Below are 16,616 nucleotides of genomic sequence, written 5' to 3'. Positions count from 1 at the left end.
GCATGTATGAGGTTTTTTTTCTTTTTTCTTTTTCTGGAGAGATGCAAATGTTGAAAAAAAATGATCATGGTGATGAATACACAACTAAGTGAGGATATTATGAGCCACTGATTGTAACCATGTTAAGAATGTTTGTATGTCAAGAAAAAAAAGATGAGTGGAAAATATGTATTATTAATTTGAATTTTTTATACGTCTAAGAGCTATAGAATTTTTGTTAATCATCACAATAAACATTTTTGTGAAAAATAACATATATACAAAAAAAAGTAAATTTCAAAGAACATTGCCACAAACAGAACAAAACAAAAAGTGTTGTGAATGTGTAGGAATTACGATAAAAGTCACAAATCCATCAGGTTTAAAAATCCACACTCCTATGCTTTGTCTTCTCTTCTTTTATCAAAAAAAAGTGTTGCAAGTACTTTGACATGAACATTTTAAAAATACCTTTTATCATTTTAATTAATCTGCCTAATTTCAAGAGCAAGTTTTACAATTTTGAAAAATTAATTGTGCATTGTTACATTTCTACAATAGCAAAATGCAAGGGGCATAGACTTGCCATTGCTTCACACAGCATGAAGAGGCATTGTAATGCATTCCTGCACACTGTGCCATTGTGCTGCCCTGAAGAGTTCTGTAACAGTTAGACTGCTTTCAAAGACAACTATTACACACCCCAACTAATGGTAACTTCGACATTAAAGACAGTTATTCATCTCCCATAACAAGAAGTCTGTAGTAGATGGTTGCAGGGTTAATTCAGTGACAGTCATTGGTTCAACATCTCTGTGATTCTCTTTGCCATTTCTTTACCATTGTTAGATGGCTGCAGCAGCATTCTTCCTGAGTTCTTTATAGGGGCAGAATTTCACATATGAAGTAAGGTGGGTAAAAATAAAAGGATTTTATGCTGTGTGTCTTTTTTTGAGAAGAAACATCTTTCCCATGAGCCCACTGTTGGTTTACTATGCTTTCATTACCCTGAGCTGAACCACCTTCCCACCATAAGAATTCCAGGCAAGGGAAACAGAATTTCAGGATATGCTTGGACCAGCCATAATTCACTTCCCAGGGCTTGGGCACATGGCTACCTTAAGAAAGCTGAAATTTTGTTAGCAAGAGAGAAAGGGCAAATGGATGTTATGTAGGCAACCAAGAATGTTTGCTACTTGGCTCTGTTCTAAATATGCCTTTCTTCAGTTGTGATATCTTCAGTTCTCTATGAATATGCCATACATTTGCAAGTTATATTTGTATATTTCACATTTTTACAAGGAGTTAGCACCCAGGTTGTCTCATTTGCTTTCCATACAACTCAAAAAAGAGTTGAGTAGGTATTCTTATCAGGAAAATGAGGAAACTGAAGTTTAGATGTGTAAAGCAATCTGCCCAATCTGCATATCTTAAAAAAAAATGTGGTCATGATTTTAATCTAGGTCTTCTTATTGATATCTGGAGCTCTGTTTTAATCTATTCCATTAGACTCTTCTTCCGTAGTAACAAAAGTCACTTCGTCTCCACTATGGTCACACCTGCAAATAGTGCAGGAAAATCTTGACTTTCTTTCCAAATCATGCTGCCAGAGTGTTAAGTCCCTAGACAAGGAGGTTTATAACCCCATGTGATCATCAACCTTCACTAGTTAATTCAAGAATAATTTATTAAGCATCTATTTTATGAAGCACTATGCTAAGTTATGAGTATAGCTTGGCACGCAAAACATTCACTGTCATTGGAGCTTAGAGTCTATGAATGGTGACAGAACATTAAATCATCCACCACGTTAAGATGTGCTGCAGGCCCTGTAGGGAGGGATATAGATGGTATGTTGGAAACAGTTAAAGCACCAAATCAAGTCATTAGAAAAGGTGAAGCTGCTAATAATTTTACAGAGGTATTGCTATTTAATACTAAAAGTTTAAAAGGAAGACTGATCAAAATGCTGTACTTTACTCAATACATATTTCTGAATGCACCTTATTAAGATGTAATTTACATATTCATGTAAATTGTACAACACAATATCTTGTCATATGTTCACTAAGTTGTGTATTCATCACCACAGTCAATTTTAGATCATATTTATTACCCTAAAAAGAAATCTCACACCCATTATCCTTGAGCCACCACCCAGTCCATCCATTCATCCTACCCCCAACCCTAAGCAACCACTAATCCAGGTTTTGTCTCTATAGATTTGCGTACTCTGGGTGTATATGGAATAATGCAATATGCAGTCCTTTGTGACTGGCTTCTTTCACTTAGCATAATGTTTTCAAGGTTCATCCACATTGTAGCATGAACTAGAATTTCATTTCTCTTTATTGCTGAATAACATTCCATTGTATAGATATACATATCACATTTTATTTACAGATTCATCAGCAAATGGATACTTGGGTTGTTTTCACTTTTTTATAGTGTGAATAATGCTGCTGTGAACATTCATGCACAAAGTTTTATTGTGAACATCTATTTTCATTTCTCTGAAGTATGAACCTAGCAATGGAATTGCTGGATCATATGTTAACTCCATATTTAACCATTTGAGGAGTGGTTTCCAAAGCAGCTGCACCATTTTGCATTCCCACTAGCAGTGTATGAGGCTTCCACTTTCTTCACATCCTTGCCATGTTTGTTATCATCTGTCTCATCTGTCTTTTTTTTTTTTTTTTCACGTTGATGGGCTCCAGGAATCTAACCCAGGTCTCCAGCACAGCAGACTGAGCCACTGTTGCCCTCCCCATCTGTCTTTTGATTATAGCCATTCTAGGTGTGTTAAGTGGTATCTCATTGTGGTTTTGGTTTGCATTTCCCTGATGGCTAATGAATGATCCTGAGAATCTTTTCTTATGCTTGTTGTCCATTTGTATACCTTGTTTGGAGAAATATCTATTTAGGTCTTTTTCCCATTTTTAATTTTTTATGTGTCTTTTTATTATTGAATCATAATAGTTATTTATATACTCTAGATAGAAGTCCTTAATCAGATATGACTTGCGAATTTTTATCCTTTCTTTTAAAAAAAAGTTTTTACTTTTTTAATGGTATCGTTTGAAGGATAAAAGGTTGTAATTTTGATGATGTCCAGGTTATTGTTTTTCTTTTGTTGCTTGTACTTTTGGTGTCACACCTAATAAACCATTGCCTAATCCAAGGTCACAAAGATTTATGAATATGCTTTCTTCTACAAATTTCATAGTTTGAGTGCTTGCATTTGGGTCTGAGATCCATTTTGAGCTAATTTTTGAGTGTGGTATGAGGTGAATGCCTTTTGAATGATTGTCATCTTTCTGGTTGGTGCTTTCCAAAATGTGGTCCCTGGCCTGGAAGCACCAGCATTACCTATGAACTTGTGAGAAATGCAATATCTCAGCTCCTGCCTTCAAACCTGCTGAACCAAAATCTCCCAAGTATAGGCCAAGAATCTGTATTTTCTCAATGTCAGTGATTCATATGCATACTAAATACTTGAAAATCTCTGTCATAGGAGTTCCAGGAAACATTACTATGTACTCCCGTTAATTGCCTGGCCAGCTTGACTGTGTATCAAGTTAGCAGTAATTGGCAGTCCTTGCTTTCTTGGGGGGGAATTATAAATAGCAGTTATCAATATTCAGCATCAGGTGACTCAGCATCTGAGGCAGTTTTAAAACAGGAGATTTCAGAGATCACTTCATCCAATATTTGCATTTTTACAGAGGAGAGCGCTGATATAGAGTCTGCATTTTAATATGCTTACAAGAATGGCTAAAATTTGTGTTCAGATAAAACCATTATGTGGACTAACAAAAGCCTGTCAATTCTAATTTTGTGTCTCTCATTTAAAACACACATATGCAATCACTTCGCAGGTTTAAAAGTTTCCTTTCAAATGTATTAAGACAATGATAAAGAAAAAATAATATTTTTTGGTGAAATTTCTTTACAGAGGAAAATTTTTATATATTGTCCCTAATCTAAAAGCTGTGAACACATGGTAATACAATATATGCAGTTCTAGCCTTATCCCAGTGTAGCACTATATTCTATAAAATGGTTAGCTATTTCAACTTTTTCTGGTATATTTCCATTTAGCAGGTATCAGAGGAAAAACACTAAAAAGAGTTATTTTCAGTGTATGTATTTTTGATTGCATGTTTTTGAAAAATGGAGCATATTCAAGATATTAAAGAAAATCCAGCTAATGCACAAATTCTTGGGTCCAATGAGATATTTTTTTGAGTAATAGATTAAAAATACCCTATGCCCTGAAGATACGTATAATTTGGCAGCTTCAAAACAATTCTGTGAGACTAGATACTATCAATCATTCCCCCTTTCCTCCGTGCTCACCACACACAAATACACAGTATTCATACACACATACTAAAAGTAAACTACAGAAACTACTCCACTCTTCTGTGTAGCCAAGTTATGTTATATCCTGGGCAAGCATGATTCAGTGACTGAACCACAGGGTCACTTTTTATAAGCATTTTTTGTCTTATTGTTGGAGCTCTTATACGTAAAGATCAAAAATAATTGAAGGGCGGGCCACGGTGGCTCAGCAGGCAAGAATGCTTGCCTGCCATGCCAGAGGACCCAGGTTCGATTTCCGGTGCTTGCCCATGGGGAAAAAAAAATAATTGCAAAGACAAGCAAAACAAAAGAACACTCATGTGGATTGGTAGTCATGTAATGTCCTTTAGGAAAATTTCTACTATGGGATTTTTTAGAGAAGATTGCAAATCTTTATTGCACAGATGGAAAAATTCTGTCCAAATGGTAGAAATTGTTCATGACATTGCTTTTAACAATATTTCCAAGAGTAAAGTGCACAAGAACAGTTTTCTTTTCAGGCATAGGTGTTGTCTCAAAGGAAGCTTCAATTTGTTTAATTCACATTTATGGTTTGAAACATGTGTGTCTCTCCATGGAGAGGAGATATATTTAAGAACTTGAACTCTGGAGTCATAAAGACTGGCTATCCTAACTTGTAGCTGTGAAACTTTGGGCAAGTAATAATTCTCTCTAAGCTTCAGCCATCTCTCCGTAAAACTTAAGTAATGCTAATAACTAACTCACAGGATTTTTAAGGGCAAAATGAAATAATGCAAATATAATGCACGATATATTTAAGGTGTCATGGTTAATGTTTCTTTCCATGTTTTTACTAGGAAAATGAATAAAAAAGAAGCTTATTTGGGGACATGTGAATAGGCAGTTCTGATAATTTTCTTTATTCACATTGTATTTTCTCCCTTAAAACATGTAACTCTACTGTGACACCACTTAATATCATTAAAACACTGAAGATGTACACCATTATCTTAGATAGTTTGGTTAGTATTGTTGAATGTATAGGGGATTTATTTTGTGGAGTTATTAGATTCAAGGTTTTCTAGTTCATTGAAAAGTTATATTAAAAAGCTCCAATTGTTACTGGTTGGAGAATATCAACATAAAGAAATCCCACCTAAAGAAATATGAGAAAATGTAAACACAGAGTTACATGAACATTTTTCAGCCTTTGCTTGGAAATCACAGATTTTTGTACCCAGATAAATCAATTAACCCCCTAACCTTGTCTTAGTTTGCCTGAGTTGCCATAACAAAGTATCACAAAGTGGGGGGCTTAAAACAACAGACATTTATTGTGTCACCATTTTGGAGGTTAGAAATCTGAATCAAGGTACCAGCAGGGCCATACTTCCACTGAAGTCTGTAGGGTTCTGATGATGCTTTGCTGGTAATCCATGGTATTCTTCTGTTTGTAGCATAATCATTCTCTGCTTCTGTCCCATGTCTATCTTCTCTCACTTTCTGTCTGTGTTCAAATTTCCTCTTGTTTATAATGAACTGGTCATATTGATATGGGGCTCACCATAATCCAGTTTAACCTTATACTAAATAAATATCATTTTCAAAGATCCTAATTCCATTTATGATCACATTCACAGGACTGGGGTTAGAACTTGAGCATATTTTTGGGGGTGGGTGGTGGGCTGTTACATTTAATCCATAGCAGGCAATATTGTCACTTAGAGGTTAATTATAAAGATCTGAAGATGATGAATGAGAAGTGTTCCAAGTTCTAACTGAAACCTTCTCAGAGGACACGCTCTTCCCCTCTATTGACTGTATCTTGTGCTTGTGATCCAAGGTGAATGTTGGGTTAAAAATTAATTTTCTATTCAAATTAGCTGGGAGCATTCTGGAGCTTCATTCATTTATGTAAACCCGGTCTCAGGTACCCTTAGGATTAGCCATTCCAAGTGCACAGTTGACTCTATAGACCTCAAGTGTTTAATATTTTCCAGTGCCTACCCTGTAGAGAGTGGCATTAGCATGGCATTAAGATGCATTTGTGTCTTTTTATTCTTTCATGGAGCCTACTGAGACAACCACCTAGAAACCCCATGAGACTAGGAGGGAAAGAAGGGTTTTATTGTGATTTGGCTGATGACTGCTGTTTTTAGAGTGCCATTTCCCATGGGAAAACACAAAAAAGAAAATTGTACTTAAAAAATAGTGTTCCACGGGATGTGTGGAAAAGTTTGTAAATCCACTTATGTCTAGCAGGAAATTAAAAAGCAGGAAAAATTGGACCAGAGAGATTAAGATAATTTTTAGATTCCAAACACTTTCTGGGAAAGGACTCAAACCAATTCAAATAAGCAGTACAGAGGAGAACAAGGGAGGATTCAAGGACGACTGGGTAAAACTAAATTGCCGGGTTAGGTTAATTGGTATGGGCGGGAAGGCTTCCTATCAGGTTTAAGCAGTGAGCGTGTCTAAATAATGCTGAGAAAATTGAGTTAGAGAGTACACACACAACACTTAGGAACCATGATGATTGCATTTCTGCTTAAATCAGAGATCTGGGTAACGGAAATCATTTTTCTATTTATTCACATGTGCAGGAGAGAAAGGACATCTAGAATTAAATCTGAAGTCTAGCTCATGAGTCTGAGTTGGTTGTCTGCAGTTCTAATACAATGATACTGATTGCAGGTCTTTATAAAGCTGCTTTTACTTATTTAGATTCTCCCCTTCTGTCAAATGAAATTTAAAAGTGCAAATGCATAAGCTCAATTGTGGAAAGTTGGAGACACAAACATAATCAGTTTTCTGCAATTTTGTATATAATGATGATGGCAGGCAATGTTGACTTTATTTGTGTTCCTACTTAGTTCTTCAGTTTTTTTTTCTTTCTTTAAAGGGTGTGTACTGCTAAATCTGAGCTTTAAACCTGACATTTTTTCCCCCTTTAAAAAATTGCATGTTACATCTTAGAAAATACTGGGATATTTACACAGGGTCTTTTTAATGCTGTTTTTAAAAGGGCGCGGGGAGAATTGAGATCATCAATGTTTGGACTCCTAGCAATAATATCATTTTCCATGCACTTCACTCACACAAGCAATGACCTTTTTTCTTAATGTCTGATGCTGTTAAGAGTAGGCAATACCATTCTTTGAACCTGATAGCATATCAGTCAAGGCTCTTGATCTCTTGGTTTCTTTTTTTGCAAGCATCTCATCTCCAGATATCCTGACTGAAAAAAATAAATGTAAAGAAGTCTTTTTGGAATTCACAGAATAGATTGAGGGCTGGTGAATCAGAGTTTTCAAGTGTATTTGTGGAGAAAGGGGAAGAACAAAAGTTTGCTTTAGGGTAGAAAGCTAGGACCCAACACCATATTTAAAAAGGAAGCTATTTTTCCTCTTTACCTTACAATTGAGTGAGTAAGAGTAGATTTAGGAACATGTGACTGGTGGTCAAGTCCACGTACTTTCATATTGGTTGCCATCCGGAATGGGTAGGATATTGATTCCACTAACTCTCCCCTGCCCAACCTCTTATTAAGGGATGTGGTACACAGATTCCCACCAATGATATTGTCAGTGGAGGGTTCATCCTAAGGAAGGAATACATTGAACGTTGGACACACTCATCATGTACACACAAATCCTGACATAGGTACATGATATTTAATGCACAGAAACTAATTATTTGGTTTTTGATTGCATATAGGGTAGGTAAGACAAAATTAATCTAATGTAGCAAGACATTAGTTACCCTTGGGATGACTTTCAAATAAGGGTTTGTTAAAGCTACTCATAATTTATAGGGGATGTTTTGGAATCTGTCTTCTATTCATTTAAAATGTACAGAAAATATACAGTACTTCTGTTTACATTTCTTTTGGAAAAGGGATGAGTTGGGTAAGAATCATAATTCACAAAGTTCATGCTTAAAAGTTTTGTTAGTATTTATATGACCTTTAAAAATGTATCTAATAATAACTCAGGTATAATAGAATTATCTCAATTAGTCACCATGCAAATTTAAACCCAGAACTTGTTTTAAGACAGGGTGGAGAATAGAAAGTACTATTCTAGGTAACTGTATCCTATTTATCCACTATCTAAAATAAAATGCGAGTAGTGTCAATGAGCAATAAATAATGGAGTGTGACTTTATATTCTATTTTTCATTTAATTTTCATTGACCTTCATTTATGAGATGTCTACCTCTCTTTTACCTATCATTCAAAGTTTGGAAGTAGTTGCTACAATTAGATATTTGGATTCTCTTAGTTCCATATAATCTGAGGCAATAGAAGAAAGAGATAATGAAGAATGAAAAATGTATAGTTCAGCCAAAATAATGTGTTAGGCTAGGTACAATGTTTACACTGTGATTTTGTGTTATTTTTGCTGTTCTTGTTTTAAACTACTTTCAAGACTGGCCTAAGGACATACAGTTTCATTTTAATCTAAATGATGCACCATGTATTTCATTAAAGAAAAAAATATGCTTGGTTTTCCATTTGAATTACTGTGACTATGAGTTTATTTCACTGAAATGCAATTTAAAATCATTACATTAATTTGTTATGCAAATGTGCTAAAATTGACAATCAGTTTTGTTTTGCGTATAACTCATTGAACACTTAGTCATGTAAATGGAAAAAGTGACTTGCTATCAAAGCAAAAACAAAGTTGGAATTAAATTGGCAATTTCCAATTGCATAGTTAAATTCTTTCAAATTAAAATCCCTGAAAGAGTGGCAGAAAGACATTAAGGGCAAAGCTGTTGTCCATTCTATTCGAATCTGTGCCATGGATTACAGTAAATAAGGTCTTATTATGTGCCTTTAGTACCTTCAGAGATTCCATTAGCACATTATATGTTGACTCTACTACTCAGTGTTCTTGGTTGCAAACAACCAAAGCAGACTCTGATGAGTAAACAGAAAAAGAATTTATTAAAAAGATTTCAGGAGTTCACGTAATTGTTGGAGTGCTGGAAAACAAGGCTCAAAGCAGCCAGAAACCTGCGTTGTTGACAAAATTGGCAGTTTTGCTGAGACCTAGTTTTTGTTTTTTGACTCTCAGAAATTGCAACCATTACTATAAAGAGAAAGAACCTCTCCATTCTTGCTGCTTCAGTCACTAGTTCCTATGGATGTAACAGGTTGGTTACTATGCATTTAACAGGCCTATACACTTAACAGTCACATAGCTGTACCATAGCGCTGAAGACTAGGGGAGTGAGTGCCTGACATTTTCTAGCTCTTATGGTGAGAAACAGTTATTCCTAAGGTGGATAATTCCCTAAATATGGGAAAGGAGTTCAGTGTTCTAAAAAATGGAGCACAGAATTTATCATCATCTGCAGGAAGTTCACAGGAAAACACGAAGTAGGCTATAAACATGGGTAGAACTATTTTGATGCTTAAAACAAACCTCACTCATTGATCTTCTCAGTTACCTAAAATAAAAAACTTGTAGGTATATATTAAAATCAAATTTGGAAGAAGAATCTCTTTAATATCTGATCACTTGATCTTAATTAAAATTCAAGTTATTTTCCATGATTGACAGAATGAAACACAAGAAGATAAGTTTTCAAGGACAGAGGAGTGAGGTAGGTAGAATTCTAAATCAAGCCATCTTCTGCTTCCCCAGTGTCCCAACCCCTGATTATTCAATCAGATACTAATCTAAGTACTGCTGTGAAATAACATTCTAGAAGGAATCTTGGTTACTAATCATATGACCTTAACATAGGGAGATTATCCCTGTGAGTTCAATGAAATTATATGCACTTAAAAGCAAAAGAGGAAGGAAGTCAGTCAGAGAGATGTGGCAGAAGAGGGGAGGGAGAGGAGAAATGAGGCAGAAAGAGATGTCAGAGAGATTTAAAGCATGAATATCCAACCTGCTGTTGCTGGCCTTGAAGATGATCCACGAGAGTCAAGAGCCAAGGAATGCAGATGATCACTAGAAGTTGAGAATCATCCCTGGTCAGCAGCCAGAAAGGAAGCAGATATCTCAATATTAGAATCACAAGGAACTGAATATGGCCATCAACCTGAATGAACTTGGAAGTGGATTTATCTCCAGAGCCTGCAGAAAGGAATGCAGTCCTGCCAGCACATTGGCTTCAGCCTTGTGATATCTGGAGTTAGGGAACCAGCTGAATCAGGCAGTTCCTGTACTTCTGACCTACAGAATTGGGATATAATAAATCTGTGTTGTTTTAAGCTGCTAACTTTGTGGTAATTAGTTATGTTAACAATGTAAAACTAATATAAGGAGAGAAGAAAAGACTGGGACATGGAGTGATAACTAGTCTTCTTGTACAAGAGTGAGTCATATGGATAAGGGAGCATAATTGCCATGCGTTTTGAATATAGGGATTGGGAGATAGAATTTTGAGAGGGAGAAAGAGAATGGACTGTGAAAAACAACGTGAAGACTCTTGAAGATGTATTTGATCTTCTTTGAATTTGTTATTGCTGTTGTGGAATTTTCATCTTAAATATACCTCTTTTGATAGGATAAACTTATCATTTATAGAGCAAGAGATCTTTATTCTATGTCTGCAAGAAGGAATTATAAAAGGGGAAGACATTTGGGAATGTCTGCTGATCGGTACAGTGCGTAAAACATGATGCACTGATTATTATGCCCCCAAATATATTCACAATTCTGTTCATAATTGTCTGCTCAATGAATATGCAGTCATAGTCATAAAAGTAAGGTAATATAGGACTAGTCTGTGTTTATATAGAAAGAAATTCCTATTCCCTAAACTATGAATTTATTATTTTAGCAATGCCAGTATTTGTTTTTATTTGTTTCTCCGTCCATAATTACATACATTTGTGTGAAGATTTGGGTTTAACAGCAGCAACAAAATGATAACAGATGGGTCGAGTTATTTCCAAATAGTCATTGTTTTAAATTACCTGTAAGGAGAAGATAAACACTTCTGGGCCAATGAAAATAACAATGCTAAAAATTTTTTGTTAGTCTTGATGTTTGACCAAATTAAGAATTTTAGAAAGCTGGGGACAAGTACTTAGAAAGTTGGAGCTGGGGAGAGAAGGTCAAGGTACAATGGCTTGTTCCAATGTATTCACTGACCCAGAGGTAGGATTTTGGTACAAATATTTGTTTTCATTCATATTTTCTTTTGATTCATCACCTAAGGAAGTCAAAGGCTACAAAGCACTGAAAAGTCTAGATATTTAAAATAGAGAAACAAGGGACAATACATCCTAAAAAATCCCCTCCCCAAAACAACAGTTTTTGAAAGTCCTCAAAATAAACTAGAATTCTGTATTGTGATAACTCATAACAAAATTAAAGTAATTTCTAAATTAAAAAGACTGTATTGGCCTATATAGTTTGAAAGCCCAGAGGTAAATCTGGACTCAGAGTTCGCTTGTGTCATTGGTTCTAAGATGTCATAAAGGACACTCTGGTGTCAACTTTATCTTTTACTGTCTTTCCTTCATGATGGAAAAACTGTCCCCTTTTTAAAACCATATCACACTATCCAAAAAGGAAAGACAGAACTGGCTTCTGATAGCTTTTCTCAAAAGAGCAAGGAAAGAAATTTCCCCATATCCCCAGAAAAAACCCACACACCTACTCTTACTGAATTGGCTTCAATGAGTCACACACACATTTCTTATACAATCTATTGCAGGAATATGTCACAGTGACTGGCTTATGCCTGGGTTAGTTCAAACAATGGACCCCAGAGATGGTGAGAGAAGTCCAGTTCCTCATACCACATATACTCTTGGACAATGGATGTTGGGGTAATAATCACTACAGGGGAATCTAATGCTCTTTCCCTATTTCTTCACACTGGCGAGGTCCTCCTGTTATGAGCTCATGCAATGTTTTTATATCTTCTCATCATAGCAATTATTGCAATTTATACAACCGCTTTTTATTTTCAAACTCTTCTACTGAACTTTTCCCCAAAATTTTGTTGTGAAAATTTTCAAACATACAGAAAAACTGAAAGAATTGAAGATTGAACATTTATATTTACCCACCACCGAGAGTCTATAATGAATCTTTTTCTATATTTACATTATCACATTTATCCATCTATTCATCCCTTTATTCATCCACCATTCCAGTTTAAAATCTTCTGGATTTTAATCTCTTTGAATGATTTGAGTCTTCTTTCTTGTTCAATGTCATATACCCTTACATTCTAAGCTGATATGTAACACATAGACCCTCATTGGGGAAGGAAGGGAGAGAGGAAGTGAAGGAGGAAGGGAAGAAGGGGAAATCTTTTTCGTTGTGAGAGCACTTCGTTTTAGTGTAACCAGAGGAACAGCTAACATTGTAGGACATGTCTCTAGTTAAGAGGTCATGATGCAATACTGAGAATCAAAACCAACACGAAGTTCAAGTCATGTCTTTGGAAATAAGAGTGAAAAATCACAGGTATCAGTGTTTTATCAGTAATGGGCTACATGATCAGAAAAGTCTGTACCTATTCTGGCTGCGTGGATTGTTGGCATGTGACTATTCAGTGTGACTTAAGGGTGTTCATGTCTGATTTCTTTTTGTCAGACATCATTCACAACATATTTCATTATGTAATTGTCGTAGAATTAAGCTTTAAATGCTCATAATTGTATAATTAATTATAATCAGCCTTGATTATATTTGGTAAATTATCCAAGTTCCCGAGCATGGCACCTTGTGCAGTAAGTGGCACAACAGTGGCGTGGGAAGGTGGTAGTTTTCTATGGCAGTTAAGTCAAAACTCATCAGTTTTGTACTTTTTTTAAAACCTCAAAGAGGTAGACTCTTAAGGTCAGTGTGGTCATATTTGGCCTTTTGCCTCCAAGATTATAAGCAAAGGGTAAGACACCAGTTGGGAATAAAGGGCATTTTAAGTTCAAGTCTTATTAAAGACCATGGAGTAGTGATAATATCAGCAGGACATAAGGGGGAGGCCATACCTGCCAGAGCAGGCAGGTGACCTGCTGAAAGCATTTACAAAGGAGAACTTTAATGACCTTTATCAACATGGTAGGGACCATTTCAGAACCTTTCAAACTAGGAAGAAATCAATAATCAAGTTTGGGGTTAGGATCTGGGGCATCTGCTTCTAGAGGCTCCGAGGTAGCACAGTTCCCAACAAACAGAGGGTAGTGGTCATGCTTACTTTTGTCCCTTATGCTTCAAGTGGGTGGTAAACTCAGAAGGCACGACTTACACAGGTAAAATGCCTCTTTTTTATAATTTTCAAAAAAGATGTTTCTGTTAAGGTCAAACTGGTCTATATTTATGATTTAAAATCAGCATTCCAATAGGAAGTAGATTTTAGTGATAAAACCAATGCAGCAAATAAAGGTTTTTTTGTGTGTATATCATGTCTTTAGATTGGTTATATAGAAATTCCATTTATATTATCAATAAATCTGAGTGCTACAAAAAGATTATGTTATTACCCCCATTTTATAGATGAGAAAATTAAGTCAGAGAGAAAAGGTGATAAAGATATAGAAACAGGTATACTGACTCTCACCTCTTAGCTATTTTCTCATGTTTGACACTTTTCTCCTTGTCTTTATAGAGAGCTATGCCTTTTCATCCAGTAAGGACATTCTTTCACAGTCAAAAAAAATATATGGAGTGTGTGGAGTCAACTATGTAATAAATAGATGTTTAACTTTATTATATTGGGTTGGTATGGTGATTTGGGGGGCTAAGTCTAGAAATCCATCTCATATGTCCTTTTACCAGCTACTTTCCTTTGTCTTTATCACTTCAGAACACAGAGAGATTCCATTCAAAGAGTATCTTTTATTAGAAATAAGCAACTCTCCTAGTATTGCACATATGTTATACATCAGTGAATTTTTCCTTCCATTGGGTTAAAATATATTACCAGGACACTTTCAGAAACCAGTGTCAGAAACTCAGCATCCACAAAGTAGGGGATATATTGGCTCAGGAAATGAGCATCTACCCGAATGATCTAATCTTTTAATAATGATGGAGTCAGGTAGTCCAACAATGCTTTTAAGAACCTTTCTCTTTCCTTTCCTTGAATCTATTCTCCTAAAGCTTGGCTCAATCTCAGCAGACTTTCTTCTGACGTAGAAGAGGTGGCCAACAGATACAGGCTCACTTCCCTAACTTAGCAACCCCATTTGAAAAAGATTTTCTTTCCAAAGGTAACGAAATAAAGTCCTAGGTTTGACTCCATTGGCCTGCAATGGGTTACTGGACCATATCTGACCATAATGTATGTAGCTCTGACTGGTCATATGATTAACCCTCAGATCCTGGGCTTGCTTTCAATCCCTTTAATGACATTCAAAATTAAGATAACAGAAAATTAAGGTACTGTTAGCAGAAGGGAGAAATGGATTCTGATCAGACTCAAATAATGATGTCATTACATGAAGTTTAAGTAAAATGATGTATTATGGATTGCGTGGTGGTTTGAAGCTATATGTACCACAGAAAAAAAAACAAGTTCTTAAATTTAATCTGTTGTGTGATTATGAGCCTATTATAAGTAGGACCTGTTGATAAGGTTACTTCAGCTAAGTGTGGCTCACCTCTATCAGGATGGGTCCTAATCCTATTACTGGGGTCCTTTATAAGTGCAGTAACGTTCAGAAAGACAGAAAGAAAGCCACAGGGAGCAGCGAGAAGCTGAAATTCAATAGAACCCGGAAGAGAACACAGAGGCCAGGAGAGGAAACCATGTTCTTTGCCATGTGACAGAGAAGCTAAGGACCAAGGATCACCAATAGCCAGGCCCAGAATCCCACAGTCTTTGGAGAGAAAGCCTTGAAGATGCCATGACTTGTACATTTTCCCAGCCTCTCAATCATAAGCTAATAAATTTTCTTTGTTTAACTTGATCTGTTTCCAGGTATTTGCTAAATCAGCCAAGGAAACAAAAGCATATTTTGCTACCAAGAGAGTGGGTTGCTGATATTGCAGATACCAAAAATGTAAACATAGCTTTGGAGTTGGTTAATGGTAGAGGCTGGAAGTACTGTGGTGAGGTGCTTGATAGAAAAGGCCTAGATTGCTTTGAAGAGATTGCTGTTTGAAGAGAAATAGAGATGCTAAAGCTATTTTCTATGAAGCCTTAGAAAGAAATGATTATTGTGATATTGGAAACTGAAAGAAAAGTGATCCTTGTTTTAAGGTGACAGAGAACTTGGCAAAATTGAGTTCTGATGTTGAAAGAAAAGCGGAACTTAAAAATGGTGAATGTTTAGCTGAGGAGATTTTGAGGCTAACTTTTGTGGAAAGTACAGTGTGGTTTCTACTTATGGTTGATAATAAAATGTGATAGGAAAGGAATACGCTGAGAACAGAACTCCTGGGCACAAAAACAAACAAATAGACGAAATTGATGGTTTGGAAAATTCTGAGTTTCTGGAAAGCAGTCCCGAGAGAATAGTCCTCTGTATGAGGGTTAAAGTGAACATGGAACAAGTCAGAAATTTCTGTGCAAGTCAGGATTGGAGGTGGTTAGCCATGAATGATCTGTAGAAAGTCCTACTCTCAAATGGTGTGGACCCCTGTGGAACTACATGCAAAATCAACAAGTTTCTTCTGAGATTTGTATGAGTGGAATCACTGCCAACCAACCTGAACCAAAAGGGGCTGAAAAGAGACAAGTTGAAGGAAGAGTGGCTTCAAGGGCAGAACCATGGAAGCTCAGACCAGGTCCAAAGATATCCAAAAGACCCAGCCCAAGAGAGTGGGCCACCCATGTATTTAGAAAGGATAGGTCTGCCCTATTGCTTGAAGAAGAGTGCTTCCACCCCAATGCTTGGAGATGGTGGGGTTTGTGTGCTAGGAATTGTGAAGAGATTATATATAGAGAAACAGAAATATATAATTTTACAAGACATACTTCATTGAAAGACATAAACTGATAATACTTCCATGGTATAAATCAGTTAACCATATTTGATATGTTGAAATATGAAACATAAATAGTCAGCAACACTACAATCAGAGTTTTCTAAAGCCCAGTTTTTAAAAAAAATATTATAAACAAAAAGTAAATATTAAGAAACTAGTTGATTAGAGTTATGTCTCCACTTTTAATGGCAAATGAAAATACCAGTTTAAAGTGGAATTTATTTAATTTACAGTTTTCGTTTCTGTTGTCCATTACATATTTACACACAAGAATATATATGTGCATACATATATATTTGTGTGTATATATATATATATATATATATATATATATATTCCTTACCAATAATGTGTACTCTGTAAGGTTCTGGAAGTTTTTATTCATTTTTTTCC

The sequence above is a fragment of the Tamandua tetradactyla genome, chromosome 20 (genome assembly GCF_023851605.1).
Source record: "Tamandua tetradactyla isolate mTamTet1 chromosome 20, mTamTet1.pri, whole genome shotgun sequence".
NCBI classification, from domain to species: Eukaryota; Metazoa; Chordata; class Mammalia; order Pilosa; family Myrmecophagidae; genus Tamandua; species Tamandua tetradactyla.
Note: the sequence above shows the minus strand (reverse complement) of the source record.